This window comes from Malus sylvestris, chromosome 3, assembly GCF_916048215.2.
Source record: "Malus sylvestris chromosome 3, drMalSylv7.2, whole genome shotgun sequence".
NCBI lineage: Eukaryota > Viridiplantae > Streptophyta > Magnoliopsida > Rosales > Rosaceae > Malus > Malus sylvestris.
In genome coordinates, this window is record NC_062262.1 from 30,347,155 (window position 1) to 30,360,171 (window position 13,017).

General features: G+C 37.3%; 1 pseudogene; it reads right to left on the reverse strand.

Moving 5' to 3' along the window:
- Nucleotides 1-5,046: 5,046 nt before the first annotated feature.
- On the reverse strand, nt 5,047-12,759 carry LOC126617151 (uncharacterized; annotated as a pseudogene).
- Between the last annotated feature and the right edge of the window lie 258 nt (nt 12,760-13,017).

The window sequence follows — 13,017 nt, forward strand, 5'->3', positions numbered from 1 at the left end:
GACTTGGGAGGTTGTGTAGATGACAGAATGTCAACAAGTGGCTATGTATTCACATTGGCTGGAGGTGCTATTTCATGGAGAAGTAAGAAACAAACCACCAGAGCTGTGTCAACAATGGAATCTGAATATATAGGGTGTTTTGAAGCTATGAGGCAAGCTGGATGGCTAAAGAATTTGATTCATTATATGGGAGTTTTGCACAGTATAGAGAAACCGATTAAGATATACTGTGATAACACTTCTGCAGTGTTCTTTGCCAAGACTAATAAGCGATCAGAAGCTTCAAGACTTATGGATATCAAATACTTGAAGCTTCAAGACAAAATTAGAGAAGGAGTTGTGGATATTGAACATCTTGGCACATTCCATATGGTTGCAGATCCTTTAACAAAGGCATTACATGTCACTGTCTTTCGCAGACACCTACCTAATATGGGATTGCAATCATCCATGGAAAATATTTGAATGTGGGAGTAAGGTAATTTTCTCACAGTTATGACTATATTTTATGATTTCTTGTACTAAAGTTGTGCTTATTAAGACTATGAACTGAATTGCATGATGATGTGATCAGTTCGTAAAAGCTCATTCTAACAAGAACTATAATGTTTGTCAATCTTGCAGAGATTGAAATAAAGAAGACATCTGCAGTGTCTTGAGTACCAAGAAATGTGGGAGTTATTATGGTATACAAATAGACTCTCATTAAAATTCCCTCATGTTCCAAACTTTCATTTGTACAATCAATTTGTGGTTATAGTACACTGATACTTTATATTTGTATTAAGTTGTCTATGACTCAGTTGATAAACATATGTAGTTATTTGGAAAGATTTATTGCACTTATCATGACTAAGTGATTGCTCTTTAGCTGTTGAGCATAATATGAATCACAGTTTTGAATACACTTGTGGGAGAATGTAAGATTTTATAGGGTGAGTGTAATCAAACCTTAGTGTATTTATATATATGCCGACATCAAGATGAGAGATTATATGGCCATATAGATAAATGGAGGGAAAAACATTAAGTTATAATGTTTGAATTAGAGTTGGTTAACAACTCTGAGTAACTGGCAATAACCGAAACCCTAATGGGGGGTAGCAGTTATTGTATTTCCATGTAAATAAAAGAGAGGTTCTTGGTCTCTTTTCTCCGTGTGATTCCAAAAAGAAAACTAGTCCCATTGAAGGTTGTATTGTATCAAACACCAGAGAAGAGAAGGCTAAACCTAATATCCATGCATGATGTCTTCGACAACAAGTATGTTTTCTTTATTCGTTTTAAGGTTTACTGGGATTGTATATTATTTTATGTTGGTTGTATTGAATGGCTTAACTGATTATGTCTGGTCGTGAAGTATGAGATAAGTTAACAGCTGAAACAAGAGAAGTTTGAGAAGAAGGATAACCACCATTTTTAATAGTATTTTGTAATGCTTTTACAGATAAAACTGTAATCATCTTTAAATATAGCAGAAATTGTAGAGTTTAATTTTTTTCAGGGATTTTATCAGCAGCCGGCAGCCCCCTTTGTTTACCAGTTCAAATCAAAATACTTTTACTTGAAAATGAGCAGTAGACATAGACTGGCTCCAATTTAGCGGTAGGGGAAGTCTTCTTTTTTTTTTTTTTTTTTTTTTTTGAAAACTGGCAATACTATTCCAGGGAGTTTTCTTGTGGGGAAATGTCATTGGTCATTTTCAAAAGTTTCTAGTGCCTTTTTGCAATAATTAATATTAAATACAGCATACGTTAAAGTTGTGCTATCTATACACCTCTTTTACTTTTCACATGTTATTTTTAATATTCGATGGTCAGACTGAACGAATTGAAACAGATCAATGGACAAAATTAACAGTGATGTGTGTGAGATAAAAAAAATGTAGAAATAACACCAGTAATATTTTATTTCATATTTTTAATTTTTTTTAAGAACTCAAACCTTAGGAAGTAAACTTTATTATTTGGAAAATTCAAGTACTCAGGCATAAAACCTAACCCTTACTTAAGAAATCTTCTATAGGACGCTACGAGTAAAACCAGGGTCCTTTAGCCAAACAAACCTACCATTAAAAACGAAAATCATACTTCTTGACGAGATGAGTGATTCAAAAACAAAAACCATACTTCTCGACGAGACGAAGATAATGGTACCTTTCTTAATTGCTAATTCATCGTGGTTTGGCAAGAAAACGGCTCGAAAGTGGCTAACCGTTTTTGAGTTAGCCACTTTCGAGCCATTTTTAGGCCAAACCACGGCAAGTTAGCCGTCGAGAAAGATACCATTCTTTTTGTCTCGTCGAGAAGTATGGTTTTCATTTTTAAATCACTCGATTTCGTTGATTATTGAAGAAGTTATGAACATTTAAAGTTTACCTAGTTTCCGTCGAGTTTTCCAGTTTTCCCGCGGGCCAGTCACCTTTGAGGCTATTTTCCAGCCATCTCCGGCAACTATTGGGTTTCCAAATAGGTATAATCTTGTTATACACTTTCCTATCTTCATTTTTGATATATTATGGGTCGAATTTGGTTAAGAAACGATTGAGTTACGAAGCTTTGAAAATTGCCCAAAGAGTTTTTAATAGAAGAACCAAAATGATGGATGATGGATAATCTCAGGGACCAAAGTGATGTGTTATGTAAATCTTAGGGACCATTTTGGCTATTTAACCAATCTTTTATATATGAAGCGTGCATGCTCCATTTAGGGTCCTGCGCTCATAGGTTTCACCAAAATGTTTTGGAGAGAAATGCCCCCAAACAAAAATTTTCAAAAGCAGCTCAAATAATGCATCAAATAATACAGAGGTAATTTTGTCATAAAAACAGTGTTTTCTAATAATATTTTTTTTTGTTGTAATTAGTACCTCACAATGAGCTAGCAATAATGTGATTCAATTAGTTGTTTATTAAATATTATTTTCTCTATTTTTAAACACGTTCAAAACATCTTAAGAGGCGTGTAGAGCTGATGATAAAAAAAAACCTTTCGCACACACACAATAATGTGATTCAATCAGTTGTTTGTTAAATATTATTTTCTCTATTTTTAATGTAAATTCAATAGAATGTAGTGGAATTTGAAAGATCAATTTTATTATATGAATTCAGCTACTTTGATTGGTTTATGAGAGATTTTTTTTTCCTAGCATAGTATAAAATTATTCATTTAGTCCAAATGTTTGACTTTCTTTTTGTCATAATTAAAACAATTCACGCATATAAATACATTTAAAATGTATAATTCACACATAACAGTCTTGATTCAAATAATAATTTTTGTACGCATGTAAACACGTGCATGAAGGTTAGGAGACTGGAACATTAGATTGTCACCGTTGTCCTCAATCATCACCACGCGCTGTTGAATCTCGTATGTTGTTGCATAGTAGTCTTCAATTGTTTGCAGAAAGAGTCAAAAGAGTGTGACAGTGTGATACCACGGTGACGGTCCAAAATTTCCTGTCTAAATTAAAGAAAGGCGGGGCCATGCAGCGTGGCAAGTGAAATTTTTTTGTCTATGCGTTGATATAGAAACGGCTTGGAAATGGTGAGGCCGGATTAAATAATTCGGTGCTTATTTAATACCAAACTTACCATACATCGGTTTCGTATTATTAGTACTATCCGATGGTCTTATACGGTATGCCAAACGAGACCTTAGAGTTGGGTTCTTCTACTTATCTATTTATGGAGAAAGACTTACATGATACGTGTACACCGTCTGTGTTCCATGTCAATGATTCAAAAATATATATAAGTTTTGATTTACATGATTTTGTATGATTGACACGAGATACCGTAGTAGTGCAACCATACCATCTAAGTTACGCTCCTAGTCATGACCTCATTTCTTTCTATTATTTTCTGTCCTTTTTTGTTTTGTTTGTTTGTTTTGTCTTAATTTGTTTTGGTCATAACCATTATCTTGAATGGATAAAAGAAGTAAATTATAGAAATGGCTAATAAGAATGCTTAAACAGTTAAATGTAAAAACAAAATGCAGGTAGGTACCATGAGCAAAAGACAGGGTTTGCTAAACAAATAAGAACAAAAAGCTAAAAGGTCCGGTGAAATATGAACAAATTCGTAGGAGATTTTCTACAAATTTCACTTTACTTTTCTTCTTTCGATGATATGGTATGGTTACATTGTAGTAAAGTTTGTGGTTATTTTTGGTGAAATTCGTGTTCTCTTCCGTTTTTACTAGCAATCACACATACTATGAATGTGAGGAGACAAGTAAATTTTATTTTACTAGTTTTGATTTCGATAGGGATGAAAATTTGAACCAAAGTAGGAAAAAAAAAGAGACTATTGAAATTTGAATTAGTCGACAAGACCATCTGAATTTAACTCCGTTTAGTGGTTGGGACTGGACATGAGTAGTATTCTCAAGTAGAGCACCTTGGGGAAGGAACTTGTGCCTCTAATATGTAGGACATTTTCACAATGTAATTGGTTTAGTCTCCCCATTGTTATGTTCAACAAACATATGGGACACATGTTAAAATGGTAAAGTCGGTCCATCCGTTTTGTGAAGCAGGTTGCTTGCATTGCAAGAAACAAGCACTAGGGGAGATTCTAGGCGTAAAATTGAAAGAGCTCTTCTTTCTCCACTCTTTCTCCTTAATTATGCCAAGTGATAATGAATTCCCTCTTTCTTTCTAGTCATTAGATTGAATTAATCAACGGAAAAACAAGGTAAATAACAAAAACTTCATCTTTCCTTGTTTCAGTTGTTACTAGAAAAATTGCACGCGCTTCGCTATGGGTTTTGAAACCTTTGTCCACAACAGGCATGAATAATTTGCAAGAAAGATGCACTACAAAGACGGTACGAACGGAGTCACACCCTAAAATGTACCAATGCAGATAACACACATTTCACCAAAGTAAATCCAACAAAATCACAAATCAATACAGGCATTTCTAAAGAATTTAAATGACCAAGAGATGAGGGAACTGAGCTGATAAGTATTTAAATAACCAAAAGATGGGTGAACCGAGCTGATGAGAATTTAAATAACCAAGAGATAGTGAATCACGAGAAGAAAAGTATGCTACCTTTTACTATAATTGGAACAAATTTAAAAATATCTCACCATCACACTGCCCAGAACTACAACTCTTAAGGAGAAAGTGAGAATTAAAGAGGTATTCTCCAGATGATTCTCAAAACATCCTTTTACAATTTTTCACCCAAAATCTCCTATGTATTATTATACAGAGTGAGATTAAATTTATCTTGTATACAGAAGTGAGGCTGATGGAGAAGAATTGGATGCAGAAGATGAGGTGAATTGTGAGGAGTTGGTGTTGTAGCCATGATCCGAAGACTCTGTCTGACGTCTTTCCAAATCAGTATTGTAACTCGACGAGATTGAAAATGATACCGGAAGAGATAAGTAGCTGGCCACCGGCATCTTTGATGGGAGAATGGGCAACGGAACTTCGAAGTTAAGTACTTGAATTGTTTGTTGTATCGAAGGCCTCATCGTGTAATCCGGATGAGCACACCACAGCCCAACAATCAACAAACACTCCATCTGTTTCGCATCGAACTCTCCACACAATTTAGCGTCAGCTGCTTCAATGATTTTCCCTTCTCCATAAAGCTCCCAAACCCACTCCACCATGTTAATTTGAGTCCTTCCCAACTTTGGATCAATGGGTTTTCTCCCGCAAGCTATCTCCAAGGCAACAACTCCGAAGCTGTAGACATCTGTTTCCTTGCTTGCCTTTCCTGTGGTAAGGCATTCTGGGGCCATGTATCCCATGGTTCCAGCCAGAACTGTGGTTTGCGATTGTTTGCCATGATCCACAAGTCGAGCTAATCCGAAATCCCCAAGTTTGGCGTTGAAATTTGAATCCAGCATAATATTGCTGGATTTGATATCCCTGTGCAGCACACATTGTTCCCATTCTTCGTGTAGATAGAACAAACCGGATGCCAAGCCTTGGGCAATTCTGTATCTTGCCTCCCAATGTAACACGGTTTTAGGTTTGAACAAATGGGAATCTAAGCTTCCGTTGGACATGAACTCGTAAACAAGCAGGAGCTCTCTTTTTTCATGGCACCAACCGATGAGTTGCACCAGATTCCGATGCCTAAGTCGACTGATGATCCTTACTTCTGCAGCATACTCCTTCATACCTTGTCTAGACCCACTTGATATCCTCTTAACAGCAACATACGAGTCCAAGTCTTCTATAAACCCTCTATAAACTCCACCAAATCCTCCCTCTCCAAGCTTTTCTCCCTCATCGAAATTACCCGTGGATTGAGCCAATGTCTTGTACGAAAACTTCTTCGGGCCCGTCCCCTTCTCGAATTCCTCATCGATCGAGTCGTTCACCATAGGATACTCATCATCACTACTTTCCCCTGTTTTGCCCTTCCTCCAACAAATGCACCAACCCAAAACCAACCCACCAGCCAAAACCACACACCCACCAACAGCCAACCCAACAACCAGTCCGACGTTGACCCCATTTCCTTTCCCGGGCTCAACAATGGGGTTCGGCTCTGGCACAGGAACCACTGGCGCCGAGTTGTTAAACTCGTTCTCATCGCGCAGTTCTGTAGAACTAAAATTCCATGAGTTGATTTTATGTAGAGCTGTAAGAGTCCCTGTCGCGGCAGAGAACCCAACAACAACATAACCCTGCAAGTACTGATTCAGGTCTACAGTGTAACTAATATTCCTCCATACTGGGACACCATTTACAAAACTAGTGTAAACAACACTAAGATTTTTTGATCCAGAATCGTAGCGAATCCGAGCATTATTTTCCCCACCGGTTGTAATGGATCCATTCCAAGGGTTTAAAACTTTAGAATTGACAGAGTTGATGTCAATACCAATATGATCGCCGACAGGATCATTGACGCAAGTTTGTTTATTCCTGAAGATATCAAACTCCACTGCCACAAAGGGGTACAGATTCGTCGACTCATTATTTAGCGGGATTGTGACGGGGAGGCCTAGAGAGCCGCCTACGCCTACTGCGGTGTTGAGTGAGGACCCGTTTGGCGCCAAAAAGAAGGCGAGTCCGTCGGCATATTGCGTTTTGCCATCGGAGTTGATGACGAATGTGAAGTCTGTGGTGAAATCAGCGAGTTTTCCGGTGGCGTTCTCGCGGAGGAGGAAGGGTTGAGAATTGGTGGCTCGGCCGACGCTCCAGTTCTGGTAGCTGTCGACAGCGCTATTAGTCAGGCGGAGGAACGTGCCGTCGACGGAAGCATCTCCCTCGAGAAATAAATTGTGGGGGACTTTTGGGAAGGAGGAGAAGTTGAAGGATAATGGAGTTGCACAAGGGAGTAGCTGAAACAAGAGAAGTTTGAGAAGAAGAAGGACAACCACCATTTTTAATAGTATGTTTGTAATGCTTTTACAGATTGAACTGTGATCATCTGAAAATATAGCAGAGACTGTAGAGTTTAATTTTTATTTTTTTTATTTTTTATTTTTTAATTTTTAATATTTTATCAGCAGCCCCCTTTGTTTACTTGAAAATGAGCAGTTGACTTGATCTGAGACGGAAGTTTCCTTTTGCTGAAGGAGGCAGATTGTCTGCCTCCTAGTTGCGGTGTCCTTCCATGCCCTTTTATTTGTGTGATCACGGTTAAATTACGTCAACATTTTATATTTTTATTACTTTTTGTCTTATTATCTTTATTAAAAAATTAATATAAAATGTTGACGTGGCTTAACAGTGACCGCACAAAATAGGAAGACATGAAAAGTCACCAGAGCCAGACAATCAGCCTCCTTTGCAGAAATGACCTCATTTCTTTCTATTATTTTCTGTCTTCTTTTGTTTTGTTTGCTTGTTTTGTCTTAATTTGTTTTGGTCATAACCATTATCTTGAATGGATAAAAGAAGTAAATTATAGAAGTGGAGAACGACCTGATATTAAAAATATTAGGAGTATTTGACCCCTTCATACATGAAAGAGATTTTATCTAATAAGAATGCTTACACAGTAAAAAGTAAAAAAAAATGCAGGTAGGTACCATGAGCAAAAGACAGGGTTTGCTAAAAAAATAAGAACAAAAAACTAAAAGGTCCGGTGAAATATGAACAAATTCACAGGAGATTTTCTACAAATTTCACATTACTTTTCTTCTTTCGATGATATGGTATGGTTACATTGTAGTAAGGTTTGGTTTGTGGTTATTTTTGGTGAAATTTGTGTTCTCTTCCGCTTTTACTAGCAATCACACATATACTATGAATGTGAGGAGACAAGTAAATTTTGTTTGACTAGTTTTGATTTCGATAGGGATGAAAATTTGAACCAAAGTAGGGAAAAAAAAAGAGTATTGAAATTTGAATGAGTCAACAAAACTATCTCCGTTTGGTGGTGGGACTGGACATGAATAGTATTCTCAAGTAGAGCACCTTGGGGAAGAAACTTGTGTCTCTAATATGTAGGACATTTTCTCAATGTAATTGGTTTAGTCTCCCCATTGTTATGTTCATCAAACATATGGGACACATGTTAAAATGGTAAAGTCGGTCCATCCGTTTTGTGAAGCAGGTTGCTTGCATTGCAAGAAACGAGCACCAAGGGAGATTCTAGGCGTAAATTCTGAAAGAGTTTTTCTTTCTCCACTCTTTCTCCTTAATTATGCCAAGTGCTAAGCTGTCACTCCCTGATCCCGACATTCATCTAGGATCGACACATGACGTCACCAATAAAATTTCTTGTCTAAATTAAAGAAAGGTCGGCTCATGTAGTGTGGCAAGTGAAATTTTTTTTGTCTAAAATGCATTGACACAGAAACGGCTTGGAAATGGTTAGAAATCATATCTTAGAGTGAGGTTCTTCTACTGATCTATTTATGGAGAAAGACTTACATAATACGTATAAACCTTTTTGTGTCCCGTGTCAATAATACAAATATATATATATATATATATTTTGGTTTACATTATTTTGTATGATTGGCACGAGATACCGCAGTAGTGTAACCATACCATCTAAGTTACGCTCCTAGTCATGACCTCATTTCTTTCTATTATTTTCTCTGTCTTTTTTTGTTTTGTTTGTTTGTTTTGTCTTAATTTGTTTTGGTCATAACCATTATCTTGAACGGATAAAAGAAGTAAATTATAGAAGTGGAGAATGACCTGATATTAATAATATTAGGAGTATTTGACCCCTTCATACATGAAAGAGATTTTATCTAATAAGAATGCTTAAACAGTAAAAAGTAAAAAAAAATGCAGGTAGGTACCATGAGCAAAAGACAGGGTTTGCTAAAAAAATAAGAACAAAAAACTAAAAGGTCCGGTGAAATATGAACAAATTCACAGGAGATTTTCTACAAATTTCACATTACTTTTCTTCTTTCGATGATATGGTATGGTGACATTGTAGTAAGGTTTGGTTTGTGGTTATTTTTGGTGAAATTTGTGTTCTCTTCCGTTTTTACTAGCAATCACACATATACTATGAATGTGAGGAGACAAGTAAATTTTGTTTGACTAGTTTTGATTTCGATAGGGATGAAAATTTGAACCAAAGTAGGATAAAAAAAAAGAGACTATTGAAATTTGAATTAGTCGACAAAACTATTTGAGTTCAACTCCGTTTGGTGGTTGGGACTGGACATGAATAGTATTCTCAAGTAGAGCACCTTGGGGAAGGAACTTGTGTCTCTAATATGTAGGACATTTTCTCAATGTAATTGGTTTAGTCTCCCCATTGTTATGTTCATCAAACATATGGGACACATGTTAAAATGGTAAAGTCGGTCCATCCGTTTTGTGAAGCAGGTTGCTTGCATTGCAAGAAACGAGCATCAGGGGAGATTCTAGGCGTAAATTCTGTAAGAGCTTTTCTTTCTCCACTCTTTCTCCTTAATTATGCCAAGTGCTAATGAATTCCCTCTTTCTTTCTAGTCATTAGATTGAATTAATCAACGGAAAAGGTAGATAACAAAAACTTCATTTTTCCTTCTTTCAATTGTTATAGGTTGCGTCATTCTCATCACTCTCTATTCGGGGAACTTCCAGATTCTAAAATTGGTGCCTAATCACGATTTCTTGTGTTTTCTTTGTTTTGGGATTTTTAGTTGCTTATGAGGTCCTTTTTTGTTTTGTTTATGTATATGTATCTGTGTCTTTTCTTGTGTAATTATTATGTTGGAATAAGGCAACTTTCCACAAAAAAATAAAATAAATAATAATCACGATTTCTGGTATTTTAGGCAAAACTCATTATCTCTTCCTTTTTTTTTTTTTTTAATTTGGTTGTTTGATCATTTTTTTCAATGTGGGTCTTGAATCTTGATCAATTTTGTTTGATTAATTTCGGTATGGATTAAGCTTTAATTAAAAAGATGAAAGATCAACAATTGAACGTTCATGAGCCGACCAACCTCTTTGAATGCAAAAGATACAGTTCAGTTCTTCATTCATCACCAGGTACAAATTTTGCTACTCTTTTATTGTGCATGTTGACATTTCTTTGTGTGAAAACTTACAATTGAAAACACAGTTGCTACTACTAATGTTAGATTCGACGTTGTGGTCTTCACAGAAATCAGAAATGGGAATTGATTTGAAGTGCACCGTCTGCATTACTTTGGTATATTGGATAATGAATGCGATTTTACATTGAAATATATGTTTATTGTGCACTTTGAAATGTTGTTGACGGTGTCACAAATTTTGTTGTAGAAGATGGGGTGATTGTGAGGCTATGGGGCGTTCCTGAAGACTCAGTTTGACCTCTTTCAGAAGTAATAGTGTCACTGTCACTGACCAATGTTGAGAATAATGTTGGAGGAGCAATATAGGTCGCCACCGGCATCTTTGATGGGAGAATGGGCAATGGAACTTCGAAGTTAAGCACTTGAATCGCTTGTTGAATTGAAGGTCTGAATATATATTGCGAGTGAGCACACCATAGCCCAACAATCATCAAGCACTCCATTTGTTTCTCATCAAAATGACCATAGAGTTTTGGATCGGCTGCTTGAATAACATTCCCTTCTTCATAAAGCCCCCAAACCCACTTCACCAGTTCGATTTGGCTACTTTCTAATTTGAAATCGATGGGTTTTCTCCCACAAGCTATTTCCAAAGAAACAACTCCGAAGCTGTAGATGTCTGATTCCTTGGTAGACTTTCCTGTGGTAACATATTCTAGAGCCATGTAGCCTCGGGTTCCTGCCACAATTGTTGTTAGTGACTGTTCTCCATGGTCTACAAGTCTAGCTAACCCAAAATCCCCAAGTTTCACGTTGAAGTTTGTATCCAGCATAACGTTGCTCGACTTGATATCCCTGTGAAGCACACATTGTTCCCATTCTTCATGTAGATACAATAACGCAGAGGCCAACCCTTTGGCAATGTTGTATCTCACCTGCCAACTCAACAAGCTATTTTCTTTAAAAAGATGGGAATCTAAACTTCTGTTTGGCAGGAACTCATAAACGAGTAGTAGTTCTCTTTTTTCATGGCACCAACCAATGAGTTGCACCAAATTCCGATGCCTAAGTCTGCTAATGATCCGTACTTCTGATGCGTACTCCTTCATCCCTTGTTTAGATCCGCTGGATATCCTCTTAACAGCAACTTGTATGTTTAAGTCTTTTATGAAGCCTCTGTAAACCCCTCCAAATCCTCCTTCTCCCAGCTTCTCTCCCTCCTCAAAATTACTGGTCGCTTGAGCCAACTCGTGGTAAGAAAACTTCCTTGGACCGGTTACATTTTCCAGTTCTTTATCAATCAGTTTATTACTAAAGGGATTCTCATCATGTCCGTCTACTGCTTTGCTTTTCTTCCGATATATGAACCAAACCAAACCCAACCCAGCAAACAAAATTAGAGACCCAGCAATAGCCAACCCGAGCAGGAGTCCCATTTTGGATTTTCCGGGCCCGGGTTTAACACCGGATGGTGCAATAGATTCTGGTTTGTTGTGCGTAGGATCGTCATCAACCAGAGCAGTTGAAGTGAAATTCCATGAAATGATCTTATGAACAGCAATATCTTGACCGGTAGCAGCAGAAAACCCAACAATTACCCAATCTGGCAAGTATTGTTTCAAATCAATTATGTAAGATAGATATTTGATCACCTCCACTTCAGTACCATTTGTACCATTTTGAAAACTCGTGAATGCAACACTCAGATTTTTTGAGCTGGAGTTATAACTAATCCAAGCATCGTTTCGTTTTCCTTCATTAATATCACCATTCCAGGGAGTGGTAATGTTAGACTTGAGAGAGTTGATGTCAATGCCCACATGATCACCGACCGGATCCCTGATTGCTGGCTGCTCATTCCTGTAGATATCAAACTCCACAGCCACAAAAGGATACAGCGTCCTTGTGGTGTCTCCTGGTTGTTCCTCGACGGGCAGGCCAAGATGGCCACCACCTCCTGCTGAAATGTTGAGTAAGGAACCACTTGGAGCTATGAAAAACACCATCCCGTCGGCATGACCTGAATCGATCATGAATGTGAAGTGTGTGGTAAAATCAGCGATTTTTCCTGTAGAGGTTTCCCAGAGGAGGAAGGGTTGATGGTAGGTGGCTCGGCCGACATTTTTATTTTGTCTGGCGCTTCTGGTGAGTTTGATGACTTGCTCATCTATGTAAGCTGCTCCCTCGAGAAATATACCAGTGTTGCCAATGGTGAAGCTGTCGTAATTGAAGGCCAAGGGAGATGCGGAAGGGATAAACAGAAGGAAGAGGAGGAGGAGGGGTAGAAGCTTTGCGGAAGGGATAACCATAGTATCGAACTTTATTTAGAGACATTTTGCACATTGCTTGTCAACTATTAAGTAGAGCGATCATCTTTTCTTGTAAACCAAGAAACGAGTGTTTATACAGCACACAGTCATTGTTTTCACCGAACTCAAGTCGAAAATATCCTTGGACTAGCTGATCAATGGTTCTGTTTCATTCCAAAACTACAAACATAATGAACTTTGTTGTATTTTATTTTGCATTGAAACTACAATAGTATCTAGATTCAAGAGTGCATAATA